The 21982-nt window shown below is 40.5% G+C and overlaps 1 protein-coding gene across 2 annotated transcripts in view; it reads left to right on the top strand.

The window, feature by feature from the left end:
- The window catches only part of STK32C (serine/threonine kinase 32C), a 165084-nt gene that overhangs the window by 76025 nt on the left and 67077 nt on the right, over nt 1–21982 (top strand). The gene's annotated exons all lie outside the window — the stretch shown is intronic.

A 21982-nucleotide genomic window follows, 5' to 3' on the forward strand; every position in this document is an offset into this window, starting at 1 on the left:
TTTGCAGGCAAAAAATTATGTCTGCTTCATCAACCGCTCCTCCAGAACCCAACCACATTCTTCCTTGCATGTCCCAAATTCAAAACCCTTATGGAAGCATGGAAGTGCAAATTCCAAGAGAGGAATCAGCTTGATTACCTCTTGCATGGAGGAGCCCTTCCTTCACATGTCCACAGATCTTCTGTGCAAAGCAAAGACATATCTAGGGGAGCATGACTGGTTCAGTTGCACTGGGTGCAGAGCTTCTAGGGTGCCACAGCAGGCACCACAACTAAAAAGTCCAATGGAAGGCTCAAGGTGGGTGGGTGCAAAGCCAAGGTTCAGCCAGTCAAAAGTAAAGCTGCCATTGCAATTTAAAAGAGCAATGCACTGAAATTGATGTTAGGTTTTTTCCATTTCCCCTGCGTTTGTTCTCTTTCATGATCTTTGGCCAGTTGTCTTTCACTGTGCCATTTTGTGGGGCAGCTAATAGTTCCAAAGAATTGCTATCACAGATATGACAGGTGACAGTTTTATTTTCAAAATGTTTTGAAGATGCAACCACTGAGGTCATATTTCCTACACTACTGTTCTTCTAGTGGAACGGACTTCTGCTTGCAGATCTTTCCCTTCCTTTCTTTTCTCCTGCAGTCCCCTGCACACCCTCAAAATCTGCTCCAGGGTGTTGGGAAAGGAGCATTTCTTTGCTGGGTATCTTATGATATTTAAATATGCCTATACAAGACAACAGTTGCCCAAACTTTTTTTTTTTACTATTCACACATGGAATATTTAATGTAATCCAGAAGATTACAGTGATTTGCGGTTGGGAGATTATCTACAGCTGTTCAAATATATTGTGTACATCAGAATGCTTTCAAACCACAGGTAGAGGTCTTAAATTATTGTTGCCAGTCAATAAGTGTCTTGCTTCGTACCACCTGAGAGCATTCTAGCCTACATGATGAGTAAGAGACACTCAGGAACGTGGGACTACATGCTATGTACTACTTTGGCATATATATATATATATATATATATATATATATATATATTCATGTGGTTTGCAGCCAGAAAGGTGGGGAAAGAGATCTATATGTTGGAGAAAGGGGAAACTAACAGCATTGCTGCAGGTTTTAATTATATGCATGAAGAAGCATAAAATCCATCAGCAGGATTTGTTCTTGCTAATGTCAGGTAGACAAAAGAGAGTCAATTAAACACAGAAGAGTTTGCAAAGGCTGATAGCAAATGTGGATCCTATCCATTATTGTTCAAAGGGAATACTGATGCATATAAAAACAATTTTATGGTTTGGTTTAATGGAATAGTTTGCATGGGTCTATGCAAACTGTGAATTCCTTGGCTTTAAAGAGATAGCTATTAAAGACTTTAAGAAGCATCTTCGCTTTCAAATAGAAACATTGGACGTTGTCTGATACCAAGTCAGACCAGCTCAGTATTGTCTGCGAAGTCTGGTGGTCTAGGGTTTTGGACAGGGGACATTTTGCTGAATGCGCTTACTCACATTCAGAAATAAGGCAGGTTTCCTTTTTTGTAAAAAAATAATTTTTATTAACCGACCAATCAAATCACATCACATAAATTCCGAATTACAAAGCCGAATTTTAATTTTTTTGTTGGGGGGACCCATATTTCAAGTTCCGAAGGGGATTCCAATCATCATCTTGCTGCTGCGTTAATATCCACAAATCTGTCCAAATAATGTTCATAATTCTATCCAGTCCTATCTTGCTCTTCTCATATCTCATCTTGTTCATATATTTTTCTATTTTTCTTTATGATCTCTTCTGATAATCTCCTTAAGCAGGTAAACACCAGTTATAATCCTGTGTGAATTTTCCGTGCGTCCAATCATCATGTCGAGATGGTTTCCATATATCATCACTTTCATAAATAAAAGCACTCTTTCCATCATCAGTCTCGCAAATCTGTCGCCTTCTTTAGTCCCTCTGAGGAGGCTCACCCACAATATGAAAACAGATCTATTCCTCCTCCCAGACATAAGTCTTTCGACAGAACTTGCCAAAATGGCGATGCTATTTTTTGCTGCGTCATTCCAAAGCTCTTATACTTTTCACGGTCTCCTTAAAACATGCTTTGGTTAGAAAATTATCTCCACACAGTCTTAAATCCTCAGCTTAAGTCATTTAAACGGCATTTCTGACTTGTGACTTGTGGGGGGGGGGGTTTCTTGGTTAATCACATAGAAAAAAGAAAGGAAAGTTCCCCCCCCATCCAGTCCCATTGCCGAACATACCGAGCCTTGTTGTGTCTTCTCATGATTTATTCCTGTTCCTCTGACTCGTCTTGTTTCTCAGAGATCTCTTTGGTTAGCAGTCTTTACTCCCCATTCTTCCTTGAAATATGTGCATTAGCTTCCTCCTAATTGTTTCTTTTGAAGTTGCTGCAGCTAGAGGTGTGAATCAGAGACAGCGTCCAGGAGCGCCGAAATCCGCACAAGGGCTTTCTGCCTAGTGCCCCCACCCCCTCGCACAAGGGCTTTCTGCCTAGTGCCCCCACCCCCTCAAATTCGGGGGTGGTATAGGGCACAGCAGGAAGGGGTAGTCCCCCTCACACGCTTGGGGGGGGTAAGGCAGGTTTCCTGATCATGAAGAGGCTTGTGTGTTTGACTGAACCCACTTACAAGCTGCCTTCAGCTTTGCATGCAGAAGTCAGGGAACAACGGGGCAGGGGTGGTACATATGCGGTAGACACACTTCATGCTAAGAGGACTCCTATTGTTATCGTCAGAAACTTACACTTCTTGAAAGTGGTCAAGTCAGATGTTCATAATGTTGTGGTTCTTTTTCCATTAAAATAAAATAACTTTGCGTTCTAAAGCAAACAACTTATGCTTGCCATTCAAAGGTTATGTAAAGCAAATATTAACCATTTGCACAAATTTCAGAAGCATGCAATATCCACTAAGAAGTGGAAAACTGGTGGCATCTCAACATCTCCCCGCACCTGCAACACATTCACTAAATTCATGGACTTAGAAGTGGAGCCACATCCAGTAGATCTCCCCACCCCCTAATGTCAACATGTACAGAGTGAGTGTCAAAGTAGAAGCTTACAGTTTTACAGATGTAGGCTTCCCCCATGGTCCTGATCACATGTAAGTGGCTATGATCATACCGCTGTACATGGGTAGGCCCTTTCAAAGTTATTCCCATTGGAACTGGGGTGGGGGGCAAGGGTAGAGTGGCCAAGGGTGGGCAGAGCAAGAGCCAATGACAGGCAGAGCCAACTAATTCTGGTTTTGTCTCCATCCCCTTTCCTGGTGCGTATAGCCCTAGACTGGCTGTAAGAGAGCCAGTGTGAACTAGTGGTTAGACTGCTGGACTAGGACCTGAGAGATCAGGGTTCTGCTCAGCTATAAAGCCCCCTGGGTGTCCCTGGGCCAGTCACTGTGTCTCAGCCTAACCTACCTCACAGGGTTGTTGTGACGATAAAATGGAGAGGGGTAGCAATGTGCACCCCACCTTGAGCTCTTTGGAGAAAAGGTGGGATAGTAATGTAACAGAAGTAGTAATAAAAAGAAGTTAGAAGGCGAGCAGGTGAGGACAACTGAGGTCAGTGGGGCAGATCCCCATTCACCCTAATGAGCCAACCTCACGGCTCAGTCTATGGATGTAGGAAACAAGGCCAAGTGACATGATGCGCTGTCTCCCCTGTGTGTTCTAGCGTGGGTTCTCTTAGCCTTCAAGCTAAGAGAAGTTCTTTCAAGCCCCTTTCTCCTCTCTTCCGCTCCCATCCTAAGTACAGGTTTTATAAGAACCCTGAGGTTAATATATATATATATATATATATATATATATATATATATATCCTTGTATCTGTTGGAAAACATGTTGTCTAAACAGACACTCAGCTCATTTGCTTCACTGGTTTTGTCAGCTGGAGCCATCTGCTTGCATGGACTTTCAGTTCCAGCTTTCTGCTCCCAGCACATTGGTGTCCGGATCGTGTTGACCCTGCCACTGCTAGCCTGGGCAAGGTCTAGGGATGCCAGGCTCTGCCCATAACTCTTCATGCACAAGAGAGCCCCATTTCTCATTTCTGACCTGCTGGGTAGTACATTTGTGATCAACACCATAGAGTATCAGAACAGTCACGGCATCTTTCTCTGTAGGCTTCAGGTTGGATTCATATTAAGCAATTTTAGCATGCATATTTATTTTAATAGAGCTGGTTTTATTTCTATTTTTATCAATTTGCTCTTTTTAAAAGTTAAATGAATATTTACATTGTTTTATGTGAACCTCTTAGAAGTTTTTGATGACCAGGCAGTGTATAAATCTTGTTAAAATAAAATGAACCCTTGAACAGGTTCAGCAGAGAAAATTAAGTCAAGATGTAACTTAGCCTTTTTTAAAATCAATGAGATTTAAGTTCAGCTCGCTTATCCCGTAACTTGCAAGGACCATACGTTCTTCTTACAGTGGGGTCCCATTAGCTACAATTATCAATAAAAAGATATACAAGACTCTTATATTCCACTGCTTGTCAATGACATTAAGGGAAGATGCCCATTGAATTGCTTTACTTCTGCCAAATAACCACTGTATTATTCAAGATTGCTCTTTCCGCTGGGCTAATGAAAATGTTGAAAGCTGGCTTCCTTGCAAGTGGATGCTTCAGGAGCCGAGCTGCCCAAATTTCCATTCTTTCATTTTCTTACCCCTTTCAGCATGCCACCAGGGCTGTTTCTCTGAGATGATTATTGTTGCATTCAGCCAGAAAATATTATTGAACAATCAAAAGAGAAGGCACTCTCTTGCTCGCAATGCAGCAGGTGATTTAGAAAAGCCATTATGGCTGCTCAGGAGGGCAAAGAATGTCTTGCAGGAGAGTGGAGCTGGCAGGCCCTGGATAGGCAGGGAATCCCAAACAACACACACAAAAGCCTTTGGCAGGGAGGAAATGAATGAGGTTAAAGTCAGCATGAAAGATCTCAGAGCATATCCTGAGAAACGGAGCATAAAATCGGAGCAAAAATAATTCCTCAGCCGAAGAAAGATTGCCCATCCTCACATGACAATCAACAAAAAGGCCGAGAGGCTTTTATAGGTTCAGGACAGGGGTCATTCTGCCTAGGATATTTCCCCTGTATAAGTGAATTGTCAGTGCACAAATGTTCAGAGGAAGGATATGTGGCTGTTTCATTGGGCAGGTGTAGCTTGGGAAGGCCAAGAGTCATCATCATCATCATCATCATCATCATCATCATAATTTATTATTTATACCCCACCCATCTGGCTGAGTTTCCCCAGCCACTCTGGGCGGCTCCCAGTCAAGTATTAAAAACAATACAGCGTTAAATATTAAAAACTTCCCTGAACAGGGCTGCCTTCAGATGTCTTTTAAAGATAGGATAGCTGCTTATTTCCTTCACATCTGAAGGGAGGGTGTTCCACAGGGTGGGTGCCACTACCGAGAAGGCCCTCTGTCTGGTTCCCTGTAACCTTACTTCTCACAATGAGGGAACCGCCAGAAGGCCCTCGGCGCTGGAACTCAGTGTCCCTGCTGAGCGATGGGGGTGGAGACGCTCCTTAAACATCATCTCTTGATGAAGGAATATCAGATTTGGGGTTGGCAGTCATGACAAGGAGCCTTCCTTCTCCAAGGTGGGTTCATGGGGCATCATTCAAAGCACTGGAAGGGCTGTTGCTCAGTGGGGTAGAGCAACTGTTCTGCATGCAGAACATGGGAAATATTTCTGTCTGGAACCCTGGAGAGCCACTGCCAATCAACGTAGAAAACACTAGATGGACAAATAGTTTGAAGTGGTATAAAGCAGTCTCCTGTGGAAGGAGGAGGTAGAGTACCAGAGTACTAGAGCACTCCAATTGGAGAACAGCTTTTACCAAAGGTGTCATGGATTTTGAAGACACTCGAACTCAGGATGAAAGGGAGAAATGCGCTAAGAGGAAGGCACACTTGGCAAACCCTCACCATGATCAACTCCCACCCAGAAACCTATGTCCCCACTGTGGAAGGAGGTGTGGATCCAGAACTGGCCTCCAGTCATTTGCGGACTCACTTTTCAAACCATGTTTATGGAAGACAATCTTACTCGGCTGCGAGTGATTGCCAAAGAAGAAGAAGACCCGTGCCAACGGATCTGTAAATATGCAGTGCCAAGACCAGTAATGGTGTTCTTCCTTCTTGGTATAAAGTAATGGCAAGTGAAAGAGTTCATTAGCTGGGATGGATGTGGATGTGAAAGAGAGTGCCTTCCCCACTCAGGAGCTAGAGATTGAGGACGCTATGGTCACATGCCCTCTTAACATCCCACTGATCAAAATTGGGATGCTTGTTGTAGTTGTTTTGCTCCTGAGCTCTCGCACGAAAGCGCTGGACCAAAATACAAGCATCTTTTGGTCCCACACACTGACACATGGCAGACAACAACCCCCCCCCAGGACAATCTGGGATCTAATCAGGATTCACTTCTGTGATTCTGGGATGTCCTGCTCAAATTGGGACTATTGAGGGGTATGCATGCAGTCACACATTGACTGGCTAGCCACACTCCCACAATAGGGTCTCTGAGGTGCCTCTGAATTCATTGCAATCTCCTACTGGGCCTTCCCCCATGATCATGCCACCTTCCTATTGGCTTCACTGGGCACAGCTCTACTTCAGAATTGCACTTGTTCAAGGACTGAAGAACCCACAGTTTAGTGAATAGGATTGCTAGCTAAGAATATTCCCTTTCATTTTGATTCTGGCTGTACTCAGAGTCTATGGGGCTGTTCTGCAATTTAGGAATGGAGTAAGCATTTGTTTTTGAAGTGCAAGTCCCTGGCAAAAAGCAATTCTTTCCCTACAGAATTGTGAAAATGAATGCTAGGGTTAGCATTTTATGGTTGAAATGCTTCAGTTAAGCTTTCTGCTGACTGTAGGGTGTGCATGAAGCTTGCATCTTAATGCTCACCTGCTGTCTGCTCGAACCCCTGCCAAGATTACTACAAGCCGGGGATGAAAGTGCAAAAGATTTTAATGCAGGCAAACTTCATATATCTAAATGTTTTAGATTCTTTTAATGCTCTGTGCATGTGGATAAGAATCAAAATTGCAACTCCAGAGACTCTAATATAGAGTGCTTCAGTATGCAGTAGGTATTTTTAGTAGAACAAGCCCATATAATAAAGGATATGGCACCGTTACCTCTTCCTCTTAATGTTTCTTTTACTGCCTCCATCTCTTTTGAAAGGCTCCTCACAGCCAATGCTTACATTATTTTGTGATGTGGCAAAGTCTTAACAAAGTCATTTTATTTTATTCCTATGTTGCTTTTGTGTGGTGAAACACCATGCTCATTGCTCAAAGCCACAAAATACACAAAGTCTCAGGGCATGTGCAGAGTTTTATTTGATCCAAGCTTCTTGGTAAACACACTCACACTAGCGCACACCAGCTCACCACAAAAAAGAAATAACATGGACAGACAGGTGGATTGGCCTATGCTATATGTGTCCCACGCCTTTCCTATTCTAAACTACAGGGCAATGTGGCGAGACCTTAGCTTTCAGCATCTCTGTTAGAGCCACCACCACATGTTCAGAATTTGTATCTCCTCATCCCTGGAAGTAGAAGCTGGGGAAGAAAGTATATCTGCTAAACTCTGGTAAAACCAGAGAAGATTAGGCCAACTTCATCAAGATTCCCAGAACGTACAAAATTTTCACAGGTTTGCAGTTGAGGGTTTTCAGAATGTGGAATATTCATGGAAATGTTGTCTTATTAGACCAGGGATAGCCAATGTTGTTGGATCACAACTCCCATCAGACCCCTAGCATGGTCAGTAGTCAGGGGTGATAAGTGTTGGAGTCCAATAACATCTGGCAGCTAGCACCCTGATTACCCCTGCATTATGCTCTTACTGAGGGATATCTTATGAGATCCCTCCCAACCCACCAGAAAAGAGCCTGGTGGGAAATGTGGCTTCTTCTCACTCAATTCCAGTATTCTTTGATCCAGAAACACCATGGATGAGACCAATGATCTGATTGCTTATCACCTGGCCACATCAGAGGGTGCCATTTGGATTATAAAGAAGCATGAAATTATCCTTGCTGGGTGCCATTAACAGAGTGGTGTCAGTCCAAGTTTATAGGAGATGTCAACAGAAGGCAGCAGTCCTAAAATTTTATCCCAAGGGTCAATTCAGCCAGGAATTATGTGGCACATTTTTAAAGTCCAAATTGCACTGTGCCGGTGATAACCTAATAGTTGCCTAGTCTTTGTTACCAGCGCATGTAACAATTTGGAAAGTGTTGTGGTCATGTGCTAAATTACAATTTGTTTTTATAAGAACTGTTTTAAATCAGGGCTTTGTTTTTGGAACTTGGACCATACAGCTGTGTTGTTTGAGAATTCAACTTTCTTCTTTACAGAGCAGCTCTGCGGACGCTATCTTTACCCTAGACAAAAATAATTTGCTTCCAGTTCTTGTTGACATTTTCTGTGTTACAAAGTCAGATGTAGGTACTTTAGTGTTATAAGTCTATTATTTTGCAAGGTAAAACTTGGAATTAGTTTAGACACATGTTTTGAACTCCCCATAGGTTGACATACCATTTAGAGGAAGTTGTGATGGATTAAGTGTTAGCTGGGTATATTTCTATAGTTCCCATCCATGGTGCTATTTACATTACTGCACACCATTGAATATATGTATTTAACTTTATTAGAAACACAGTTAAATATATAGCTGGGCAAAGGGATGGTTATTAATGATAATAATAATAATTACAAATACAAACGTTACATGCTGGGATCTTAGTCTCAAAACAGTAAGCTGCATGAAGGCGTTGTGTTCTTTACATGAAAATTCTTCAGCTGCAACTGTGGCCCAACCAGAATTAGACTTGGCAGCTAATCAGGAGCTGAGGTGCATCTTAGATGCCAAACCACCCACTTGTACAGGCAGTTTGACATTCTATAAAAGCTCTTGCTGTTACTCCAGTCGAGTGGATCAGTGTGCATGCATTCTCACCCTTTGAAGACAGGGTCCCCATCTGGTTAGCTGTGCCTGCTCCCCTTCTCCCAACTCCCCCCCAGTCCTCTTGCCAATTGCATCATAGCAACAACTCCATAAACAATGTTTTTCTTTAAGAAAATATGAGCTACACATGCTAACCACAATTTTACAACAGAATTAGATGCATTTGATTTCAGTGAGTTAAGACACATGTTCGTTATTTATTTATTTATTTATTTTATAATAATATTTTCTTAAGTTTTAAGAATAACAGCAAACAGAAAAAAGCAAAAAAAACAAGAGAAATATAAAGACACAAAAATACAAAATTACAAAATACAAAAAATACAAACATTTAACATAAGAAAAAAAACAAAAAAACAAAAAACACACAAAAAAGAAACAAAAATCCCTCTTTTTAATTTCTCATCTTTGATTCACTTATTTTCCTGACTTCCTCACGCCTCTCTTTTTTGTATCCCTTTTAAAAATTAATTCAGCAAATTCATATCCAATTAATTTATCTATTATCAATCCAATCTTATTTTTTCCCTTGTTGCTAGAACCCCTTCAGTTCATTTCAATGTCATCAACATTCAGAAATTTTACAATGTTTCTGTAAATAAATTTTAAATTTCCTCCAATCTTCTTCCACCAACTCTTCTCCCTGGTCTCGGATTCTGCCAGTCATTTCCGCCATTTCCATGTAGTCCATTACTTGCATCTGCCATTCTTCCAGAGTGGGTAGGTCTTGGGTCTTCCAATGCTTTGCGATAAGTATTCTTGCTGCTGCTGTAGCATACATAAAGAAAGTTCTATCCTTCTTTGGCACCAATTGGCCGACTATGCCCAGGAGAAAGGCCTCTGGTTTCTTCAGGAAGGTGTACTTAAGTACCTTTTTCATTTCATTATAGATCATCTCCCAGAAAGCCTTAATCCTTGGGCACGTCCACCAAAGGTGAAAGAATGTACCTTCAGTTTCTTTACATTTCCAACATTTATTGTCGGGCAAATGATATATTTTTGCAAGCTTGACTGGAGTCATGTACCACCTATACATCATTTTCATAATATTCTCTCTTAGGGCATTACATGCCATGAATTTAATCCCGGTGGTCCACAACTTCTTTTTTATATATATATATAATTTTTATTGGTTTTTTCAACACAGATTTAAAGACAAAACAAAACACCATACATAAACAAACAAAACATATAAACATGTATAATTTCAAACCTTATTTTCATAAACCTTACTTCCCAGACTTCCCCTTACCTCTCCTTTTCTGCATCCCTATTTTGAGATTTTTTCAACAACTCCTTACACCGATTGTCTAATTACTTATTTTCTTTTTTAGCTTCTTCTCATACTTAATCAATTGTAGCTATAATTCAATATTTTCTTTTCCCTTGACATTTTAGCACTCTTCAATTTTACAACAGTTCTTAAGATATACTTTAAATTTCTTCCAATCTTCTTCCACCGTCTCTTTTTCTTGGTCACGGATTCTGCCGGTCATCTCCGCAAGTCCCATATAATCAATCACCTTCGTCTGCCATTCTTCCAATGTGGGTAGTTCTTGTGTCTTCCAATACTTTGCTAAGAGAATCCTTGCTGCTGTAGTGGCATACATAAAAAACGTCCTGTCCTTCTTAGGCACCAGTTGACCGACTATGCCCAGGAGAAATGCCTCTGGTTTCTTATGAAAAGTACATTTAAGCACCTTCTTAATTTCGTTATAAATCATTTCCCAGAAGGCCTTAATCCTCGGGCAAGTACACCAAAGGTGGTAGAAGGTACCTTCAGTCTCATTACATTTCCAACATTTATTATTGGGCAAATGATAAATTTTTGCAAGCTTGACTGGGGTCATGTACCACCTGTAAATCATTTTCATAATATTTTCTCTTAAGGCATTACATGCCGTAAACTTTATACCGGTGGTCCATAACTGTTCCCAGTCAGCAAACATAATATCATGACCAATGCCTTGTGCCCACTTAATCATAGCTGGTTTAACTGTCTCATCTAGTGTATTTCATTTCAACAGCAGGTTATACATTCTTGACAAATTCTTAGTATTGGGTTCTAACAGTTCTGTTTCTAATTTTGATCTCTCCACCTGGAAGCCAATTTTCCTGTCTTGTTTGAACACTTCCATTATTTGATAGTAATGAAGCCAATCTCGTACCTTGGACTTCATTTTCTCAAAATTCTGTAATTTGATTTTTCCACTCTCTTGCTCCAATATTTCACAATATTTTGGCCATTTCGATTCCATATTAAGTTTTTTCATCTCCTTAGCTTCCATTGGTGACAACCACCTAGGGGTTTTATTTTCCAACAAATCTTTTTATCGAATCCAAACATTATATAGTGCTTTCCTGACAATATGGTTTTTAAATCCTTTATGAGTTTTTACCTTGTCATACCATATATGCATGCCAACCGAATCTGTTATCAAACCCTTCCAAATCCAAAATGTCTGTATTCTCAAGAAGTAGCCAGTCTTTCAACCAGCAGAAAGCTGCCGATTCATAGTACAGTTTTAAGTCCGGCAGGGCAAACCCCCCCCCCCGGTGGTCCACAACTTCTCCCAGTCAGGAAACATGATATTATATCCTATATCTTGTGCCCATTTTATCATTGCAGATTTTACCGTTCGTTATTTTACTGTTTTACTGTTTCGTTATTTAATCAATTCAGCAAAATGTATATGCTGCTTGATTATCATTAAACCTCAGAGTGCTTTATAAAGTAAAATAAACCCTTAAAATTATCAATAAAATACAAAACAGGGATTTCCCCCCTTTAACCCTTTAAACACTTGTATCTTCTACAGGTCCAGATTTGCTTGCTTAAACAAAAATGTTTTAACCAGAAAGAGTACAATGAAGAGGCCTATCTGATTTCAATAGGCAGGGAGTTCCACAGTGTAGGTGTTGCCACCCTAAAAGATTGATCTCTTACAACTGCAGAATGTGTTAGCATTACGTGGCACCTGCAGCAATGCAAGTTCTTTTTTAGAGCTAGTTCTTTATAAAAATGAACTTGTCAGGTTCTGGTGCGGCATGTACCCAATTGCTTTCAATATGTGCAGATCTCTTCCATGCATGCAGAGGACTGAGCTGGATTGAAGCTCCTTTCACTTTTTTATTTGGTAGTGTTTAAGGAAGCTACCGTCTCAGCACCAATACCAATTGTATTAAAATAATCATCAGCTCTTGTGTAGTGTGTGTTGCTCTAATCATTTGTGCTGGCATACAGTAACTGTCTGCAAAGGCATCACAAAGTCACAGCAATTCCAACATAATGGCGCATTTGACACATTGCGATACTGCAGCAGTTTTATCTTACTTATTCAGTGTAATGGTTTGAGAGTTTGATTGAATTCATGCAATGCACTTTGGTGCTGGTAGAGCAAGCCTTAGGATTTACACTTTATCAGCTTGCCAGTCTTACAGCCCTATTCCTAGCAATGAAGTGAATGGAAAGTGTAGTGATGCCTTTTTAAAGATTGTTCTTGGCTATTGAGGAATTTTAAAAAAAGGTAAAGGACCCCTGGATGGTTAAGTCCAGTCAAAAGCGACTATGGGGTTGTGGCGCTCATCTCGCTTTCAGGCTGAGGGTGCTGGCGTTTGTCCACAGACAGCTTTCCGGGTCATGTGGCCAGCATGACTAAACTGCTTCTGGCACAACGCAACACTGTGACATAAGCCAGAGAGCAATGATCAGCAATGATCATTGCAATAAGCAGCAGAAGTGTTTAAATTCAGCACGGGTTTAAGGAAAGGTAAAGCAGGCCAGAATCATCATCCGTGGTTAATGTGGTTATGTATTAAAGTTTTATATCCCTAAGTGCAACTTATTCACAGTTTAGTCCCTAGCAGGAAGGCAGTAATAAAAACAGTGCTTATTTGAAAAGGCTATTAATTTAACGGAGTTGCTAAAACAGAGCCTGCTGTACATGTTTGGGGGAAGGAACTCACACTGTTTCAGTTACAAAACAAAAGCATTGCACAGTTTAATTAATGCACTTTATTAATGAAATCCTACGTGTTTCATAATTTGCACATATGCAGAAGCTACTTAGTTTTCAGTGAATAGTTCTGCACCTTTAGCGTGAAACAAAGCAGCTACTTTATATTCATGCTGCCAGAACTGTTCTTCTACACCCTTGGTGGTATTTCACTTACTCAGAGTAGACTCATTGAAGGCAATGGACATTGTTTATTTCAGTCCTGGGGGTGTTGCTAAATATGATTAGAAAGGACTGGTTGGTCCAGGGAATTGAGGTCGGAGTGAAACAATATAAATTGAAAGCATTTGCAGATGACTTGGTATTAACACTTCAGGAACCAGTCTCCAGCACTAAAAGAGTGTTAGAATTAATTTCTGATTTTGGTCGGGTGGCGGGGTTTAAGTTAAATAAGCAAAAAACCAAGGTTTTAGCAAAAAATTTGACAGCTACAGAAACAGATGAGTTCTCCAAAGAAACGGAGTTGAATGTGGTTAAAAAAGTAAAATACCTAGGGGTGTACTTGACCTCCAAAAATTTGAATTTGTTTAAAGATAATTATGAGAAATGCTGGTCAGAAATCAAAAGAGACTTGGATATATGGTCAAGACTGAAACTTTCCTTGTTAGGCCGAATAGCTGCTGTAAAGATGAATGTATTGCCGAAAATGTTATTTTTGTTTCAGGCCCTACAGATCGTGGACAAGGTGGAATGTTTTGGAAAGTGGCAGAAGGATATTTCTAAGTTTGTTTGGCAGGGCAAAAAGCCCCGAATAAAGTTTAAAATATTAACTGATGCGAAAGAAAGAGGGGGATTTGCCCTGCCAGACTTGAGGCTATATTATGAATCTGCAGCCTTCTGCTGGTTGAAAGATTGGATTTTATTGGAGAACACTGATGTCCTGGATCTGGAAGGGTTTGACAACGCGTTTGGGTGGCATGCATATTTGTGGTATGACAAGGCCAAAGTGCACAAATTGTTTAAAAACCATATTGTCAGAAGAGCAATTTGGAGGGTCTGGATAAAATACAAAGACTTATTGGAGAGTAAAACTCCGAGATGGCTCTCACCGGTGGAGGCCAAGGCACGTAAGAGACCCAACATGGAGGCCCACTGGCCTAAATATTGGGAAATAATTGAAAAAACTGGAGACAATTGGAGGTTGCTAAGTTTGGAGAAATTGAAAACTAAGGTACGAGATTGGTTGCACTATGCGCAAATTCAAGAGGTATTTAAAATAGATAAAAAAGTTGGATTCCAGGTGGAAAAATCGAAACTAGAGACTGAATTGTTAGAGCCAAAAAGTAAACTACTTTCGAGAATGTATAACTTGCTGCTTAAGTGGAATACACAGGATGAGACAGTCAAATCCGCTATGATAAAATGGGCTCAGGATGTGGGGCATAACATTATGTTTGCAGACTGGGAAAGGTTATGGAACACCGGTTTGAAATTCACGGCATGTACTGCCTTGAAGGAAAATATTATGAAAATGGTATACCGGTGGTACATGACCCCAGTCAAGTTAGCCAAGATATATCATCTGTCTGACAACAAATGTTGGAAATGTGGAGAGGCGGAAGGGACATTCTTTCATCTCTGGTGGACCTGCCCGAAAGTGAAGGCCTTCTGGGAAATGATCCATAATGAACTAAAAAAGGTATTGAGATTTACCTTACCTAAAAAACCAGAGGCCTTCCTTCTGGGCATGGTGGACCAGAGAGTGCTTAAGAAGGACAGAACCTTTTTTATGTATGCTACCACAGCAGCAAGGATCCTGATTGCAAAATACTGGAAGACACAAGATTTACCCACGCTGGAGGAATGGCAATCGCAGTTGATGGACTATATGGAACTGGCTGAAATGACTGGCAGAATCCGAGACGCGGGAGAAGAAACAACTGAGGAGGATTGGGAAAAGTTTAAGGACTATTTGAAAAAACACTATAAGTTGTATGAATGTTAAAAAAAAAAAAAAATGCACCTTTCAGGAAATTCTAGCTTCAGCAAATGTAAGTTATTGGAATGAAAATTAAGACACAAGAATTCAGAGGTAAAATAATGAAATAACTTTATTGTGTTTAATATAAAACATATATAAAAGCTACTTTATATTCATGCTGCCAGAACTGTTCTTCTACACCCTTGGTGGTATTTCACTTACTCAGAGTAGACTCATTGAAGGCAATGGACATGAAGAAGTTAATTTCAGTGAGTCTACTCTTGAAGATTGAGTTGCATATCGCCCATTTTTTAATCATTTCAGTTGTGGCTTCTGAAGTTCATATAAGGAACTGTGAAAATGCAGACCAGCCATGGAACCACAACATGCTGTGTGTCCTCAGCATCACGTCAGCCAAGGAGTTAGTCATGGGTACCAAAAGGGGTGGGGGCAAAGGGGCATAGACAAATGGTGCTGCCATGCATTATAACAGGACAGCCACAAAACTAATTCAGATTGGAATACCTGCCTCTTTTCACCGTTCTTTGCTTCCGCAATTAAAAGGTATACTAGGCACCAGTGGTTGCATGACTCATGAGGATGTTGGAAGCTGTGCAGTCAAGATGCGGTTTCACGGAGAAAGATGTTAGAAGTGCCTTAGAGGTTTTCTGACACAATTTTCAGTTTCTGAATCCTTGCCTCTAGCCACGTGAATATTTCACTCTGCTTGTGAAAGGTAGGGGGTGATTTGCAAATATGTAGGGAACACATGTTCTTTTCCAGTAAAGGTCTAACACTCACCCTTTCCCCAATGGCTTTTTCACATTCTGAATTCACTTCCCTTGACTTTGTTGTTGTTGTTGTTTACTCGTTTAGTCGTGTCTGACTCTTCGTGACCCCATGGACCAGAGCACGCCAGGCACGCCTGTCTTCCACTGCCTCCCTTCCCTTGACTTATAAACTTCCAAATCCTACTTTCATCTATATGGAATAATAACAACAACAGAAAAACCCTGTTAAAGATGTTTTATGCAACAATTGCCTTGAAAGTAGTCTTCTGTTCCTTTCTTTATTATACTGTATTTAGAGAACTCAGCTAAAGAAGTCTCATTGAAATCAGTGGCATGATTCCTAGGCTCTGATCCAACTAAAGTTAGTAGTATTGAAATTCCACTGAAATCAGTGAAGTTTGTCACATTGGTTTCAGTGGAACTTAAGCACAACTGGCTTTTCATCAGATCAGGGCCTTAGAATTATGCCATTGACCTCAGTGCAACTTCTACTGTGCAAATGCCCTGCAGCCTGTGGCCTAAGGAGATTTTGTGAAAGGCACTTTTTAAAAATTATTTATAATGTGCCTCAAAATATGAAACCATGCTCCAGCTTATACACATTTGAACACTTTGTTGAAACACAAATCATGTAATTCAGGTTCAGTTTGGTTTTTTTCCTCTTTGCCACCCAAGGTCTACAAGATGTTGATATGATATTTAAGATGCAAATATAATTTGCTGCCAGTTTTTACATTTTAAATCCCCACCAACACTTGCTGCTTTCTCTTTTTTTTTAAAAAAAAAATATTTATTACTTTTCCAACAATTTAAACATTACAAACATTACAAAACAAAATAGACAATACAATATAATACAAAAACACCACACAACACTAACACATTAAACTAATACAACAAAATAAAAACAATTTAAAACACATCATACAATTTCATCATCCTATCCTTCATTCGCTTATTTCAACGACCACCTCACACCTCCCTTTTTGTATTCCATTTCTGTTAATTGTTTCAGCAATTCCTTTCCATCTTCCTCTGTTTTCTATCCTATAATTATCTTAACATATTCTAACCTTATTTTTTCTTTTAATACTCTAATAATCTATTTATACTTAATTCCTTATAACATTTGTACTAAAGCCATATAACTTCATTCCCTCATTTTTCTAACATTCATTAATTTTACAATATTTCTGTAAATAGTCTTTAAACTTTTTTCAATCTTCTTCCACCGACTCTTCTCCCTGGTCTCGGATTCTGCCAGTCATTTCCGCCAGTTCCATATAGTCCATCAACTTCATCTGCCATTCTTCCCGGGTGCTGCTTTCTCTCTGGAGTGCCTATGTGTAGCGAAGTATGGCCAACATAGTTCATTTTCTAATGAAATAACCTTTACATAAACCATTTCCCACACCATATGTATGCAACCCAAATGACTTACATTTATTCTATCATTCAGGGGTAGCCAACATGATACTGTCCAGAAGTCGTTGGACTCAAACTCTCGTCAGCCTTGGCTAGGATGGCCAATGATCAGGGATCACAGGAGTTTTAGTCCACCCTGTTGACTATCCCTGCAGTTAGACACCAGTAGGACCTGTCCAAGCCATTCTGAAGCCTCGGGCAGAGCAGGATCTGCTACCTCTACCTGCATTCTGCTGGTACCTGCTACTTTCTTTCCAACACTACAGAGAAGTCGCCTCAAGTCTCATGGTAAAGAGGGTGATCTACTTTCCCTCCCAATCTGCCTCAGTGTGGCTCATGGTATTCTGACTCACAGATCTGCATTCGAATTAAAGCCACAGATGACTCTCAGTAGTGGGTTGTGGTGCAGGACAGTGCTGCTTTCTTGACCTTCAGTCACCACCATCACTGTGGTGCACCAGGAGGATAAGGGGAAGGCAGCAGTGAGGCTGACATGGTGCAAACACACCAACTGGGGGGTCATATTGGCTCCATTGGCATGTTTGCACTGCACCAACCCCACTGCCACCTCACCCCGCCTAGTACACCACTGTGATGGCAGTGATGGGAAGTCAGGTAAGCAGCACTGCCCCCACCAACCACTACTACTGTTGTTGTTGTTGCCATCTGTGTGCCTCAAGAGACAATGGAGAGAGACAATGGCATGCTCCTCAGGGGGTGAAGTTAAACCATTGCATTAGCAGCACCAAAGTGACCTTTCCAGGGTCCAAGCCTGGGCAGTGTGTATGGAAGTCCTTGGCTGCCCAGTTGACAAGACCCCTCCCTTGACCTTGCTGGTATGGTTCAAAGGAAAGCAGAGCAATATTACTGTTGACTCTGTGATTATAGCAATGGATAAAGGAAGGATTGGCGTTTATCTTCCTGTCTTATCAGACTGAATCATAAACAGAAATGCCTGTAATGAGCAGTTATTTGGAACTGACCGTGGTGCTATATGAATGCAGCTCTTAAGGTTCTGGTTATTGACCACCAAGTTCAAAGCCAGATTGCCATACAGTGCTTAATCCAGTGAATGTTGGCAGGGAAGGGCCAGCTTGCCCAACATACTATTGTTTTTTAAATACAACGATATAGCAAGTTTATACAATTTTGCTGAGCATTAGGTAAAAATAGGAATTCCTCTATTATCTGCTTTCCACTAAGGGCTTCCGTTGTCAAATGTTCAGTCACTTGACCAGCACCTCCTCTCTTGTAAGAGAGGCTGAACACGAACTGTCAGAGTAATTGAGAGAAATAATGAACAGTAGTGTTTTCACAAGAAACAGCCCATAGAATATTCTATGTAATTTGCAGTTCAAGTTTCATAACCAGGTTTATGTAGTTATGTAACTTTGCTGCATTCCGCTTCCTTTGTAATTTGCAGAGCGTTTCCCAGCACTCGTGACCCCTCCAGTTTCCCTATGGAAACCTCGAGCCAAAAGCTTTGTGGTATATAATGGATTGCCGATGTCAAAACTGTGTCACCCTGAAGACACGTTAGTGGGTGAGAATGGTCCTCTCTGAATAGGCAACAGCTGTCATCTCTTTACTTGTGACGGCTGCATGTCATGAAAGTCTCCTCTACCCATTTATATTGGTGATTACAAATCGTTCCCAATGATAAGCTATTTGAGTCATTAGTGAAAGGCAGTTTTCTCTCTGAAAAAGAAAGTAAAACTATGTATTGTTCCCTGCAACTTTAGAATCTTCTATTTTTGGAATAATCACATCTTTTGTGGAGACGTGTTGTCATTTTTAGAAACGCTGCGCATCCAGCATGAAAAAGGCACAGTGAGCCATGGTGAATATAAATTGATGTAGGGGGTGGTAGGGGTGGCAGAGAGAGGGGGCTTCAGGTTGTTGGTTTCCTATAATCTTGGTTCTCCAACTCCATTAAGGAGAAGGAGAAGCCTGCAATCAATAGTTCGGCAAGTTATTTTGAATTCAAATATGGAATCCATCTCTCCATCTTGCCTATTCTCCTTTGCTAGCCTTTCGTCAGAACAACTCAGTCAGCCTGAGCCAGGATTCACCTAACCACGTAAAAACTCACAAGACATTATCTAAGTAGGTTGAGCATTTGAAGGACTGCCTACATTGGTATGCAACTCTGGCCTGCTGCTAAATTTGATCAAATCAGTGGGAACTAGGAATAGGATTTTTCAAATAGCACACTTTTGCTTTCTACCCTGTGTGGAACAACATTTCGCCCATAACAGATCATCCTTTTCCCCACAGCTCCTCTTAAAAATGCTAAGACCCCATGAGCAATCTCCAAATGCTGATTTTCATGTTAGCTGGCCATTTGCATTAGTACTATTGTCCTCAACCCCAAATCCCTCTTCTTCCTTGATGCACACACAAGCCTTGATGTCCTTATTTACTTCAAGCGAATGAATAGTTCTGTGTATATGTCCTTTTGCACAACCACCTTGTGCTTTCCATTCAAGTGAGCAGAAGAGAAGGGCATGTTGTATATACCTCATCACAGAGTCTGGCCCAGAATAATGGATTCATATTCTGTTTACTAATATTCAAAACAGCAACATCCGCTCATTACATATTTTAGTTTTTAGGTCTTTTGCCCCCATACGCTGAGCAATTCGTGAAGAAGGACAGGCTAGAAATGCTTTAACACAATGTTGTTGTTGTTGTTGTTGTTGTTGTTGTTGTTGTTGTTGTTACACCCTTGTATAAATAAATGAATACTCCTATAAGAGGTTTGACTGGCTGGCTGATATCTTGAAGAGGAGGACTACACATTGCCACATTTTGTTATAGCTCCTACTTCTGGATTGTGTTGGGTGGAGAACCTGTGAGAAAATGCCAGAGATCTTATAAAACATGTGCAGGAAAGCACAACCAAATTAAGCCAATCAAGGTGTAACTGAAGTGGGATTCTGTTTTTGACTTCACATAGACTTAAATCAGGATTCGGAAAAGCAAAAATGTTTATATTTAGGAGCCATAGATTTTTATTTTGCTAGGTAAATGTAACATAGCATCTTACACTATGAGAACTTTTTAAAGATCATGGTCATTATGCTTGTAGTAATAATTTTCTAGCTGCTTTGTCTGCAGATCCAGGCAACATTAAACATAATTAAAGTGATGTATAAACACACTTCCTAGCTGCCATTATATCCCATTATGGTTCTGGAATTAGCTAGGAGCTAAAACTCAAATGGAGCCATAAATCAACTAAGCAGATGCCAGCAGCCTCTTCTTTAAATGTTAGTTTCCTCCTAACAGAAGTGACAAGTATGTGGGCTGCTGCATATTCACCATGACTCTGTTGCATCACTCACAAACAAAAGCCACAGCCTTTTAAAGGCTGAATAGTATTGCAATTATTTATTATATTATTATTATTCCACCTTTCCTCTAAGGTACTTTCCTCCAGTACTTTCCAGAGTACTGTATATAGTTTCTAGATTATACACATTTAAGATTTTTTGAAAATTGGGTGGACGGTAGTGGAATCACTTGTTTCCTCTTCAGTTCTTTTGAGCACCTGATCCACACTTTTTATTTGGGGCGGGGGCACATTATTTTTCTGTAAGGGTGATTATTTTTATTTATTTTTGTCTGATTGACTGAGATGCTCCATGTGTGCTGTTGGCTATGCCTGAATCCCCACAGGGTGAAAACCCATTGGTGGAGAGGGGCTTAATGTCCCTAGGTGAGAGATGGGGGAGAGGTTGCCTGTATCACCTCAGATGAGAAAACTGGAGGAAATGAGTGGGTTTTTTTTTATGTGGTCTAAACCACTGAGCCTCTTGGGCTTGCCGATCAGAATGCCGGCAGTTCGAATTCCCACAACGGGGTGAGCTCCCGTTGCTCAGTCCCAGCTCCTGCCCACCTAGCAGTTCAAAACCACGTCAAAGTACAAGTAGATAAATAGGTACCGTTCTGGCAGGAAAGTAAACGGCATTTCCATGTGCTGCTCTGGTTCACTAGAAGCGGCTTGGTCATGCTGGCCACATGACCTGGAAAAACTGTCTGCAGACAAAACGCCAGCTCCCTCAGCCTATAGAGCAAGATGAGTGCACAACCCCAGAGTCGTCCACGACTGGACCTAATGGTCAGGGGTACCTTTACTTTTAGATGATTATTGGTTGATTATTGATAAAATATTCCACTTTTTTATTGAAGTAAGAATTGCATAGGTCAAATATTGTGGTGGGTGTAAGGAGAGTGTGGTAGTTGAGAGTGACTGTGTATGTCTAAGACTGTCTAGAATGCTGCCAGTAGAGTTCTGAAAACTGGGTTTGTTGTTGGTAAAGGAGACCATTGTATGAATGTTTTATTTTTATTTTTAAATACTTTTTATTGCTTTTTAACATACATACATATCACAAACATACTTACACAGCCAAGAAAAAAAAGAAAAAAGGAAAAAAACGAAAAAACGAAAAACGAAACATGTAATACATAAAAACATAGACAACTCAACTTACATTGACAAACACTCATGGATGTTTTAAATGAATATTTTAACCTTAAAAGGTTTAGAAAATCCTCCACTACTGTGCTTTAGCAAAAAGCAATTCACAACTCTTCGGTGTTTATCAGGCAACATTTTGAGCACTACAGCTTATGGCTGCATATGTGGATCCTTGGTGTTCCTATATTTTGTTTTTCACATTTATATATCACTCTAGGAAAGTCAGGGTTGAATTGGAGATTTGAACCCCGGTCTCCAAAATCCAAGCCCAACACTCTTACACCTCATTTATGATTATAAATGGCATACCTCTATGAAATACAT

This window comes from Podarcis gaigeae (assembly GCF_964106915.1).
Source record: "Podarcis gaigeae genome assembly, chromosome: 5".
NCBI lineage: Eukaryota > Metazoa > Chordata > Lepidosauria > Squamata > Lacertidae > Podarcis > Podarcis gaigeae.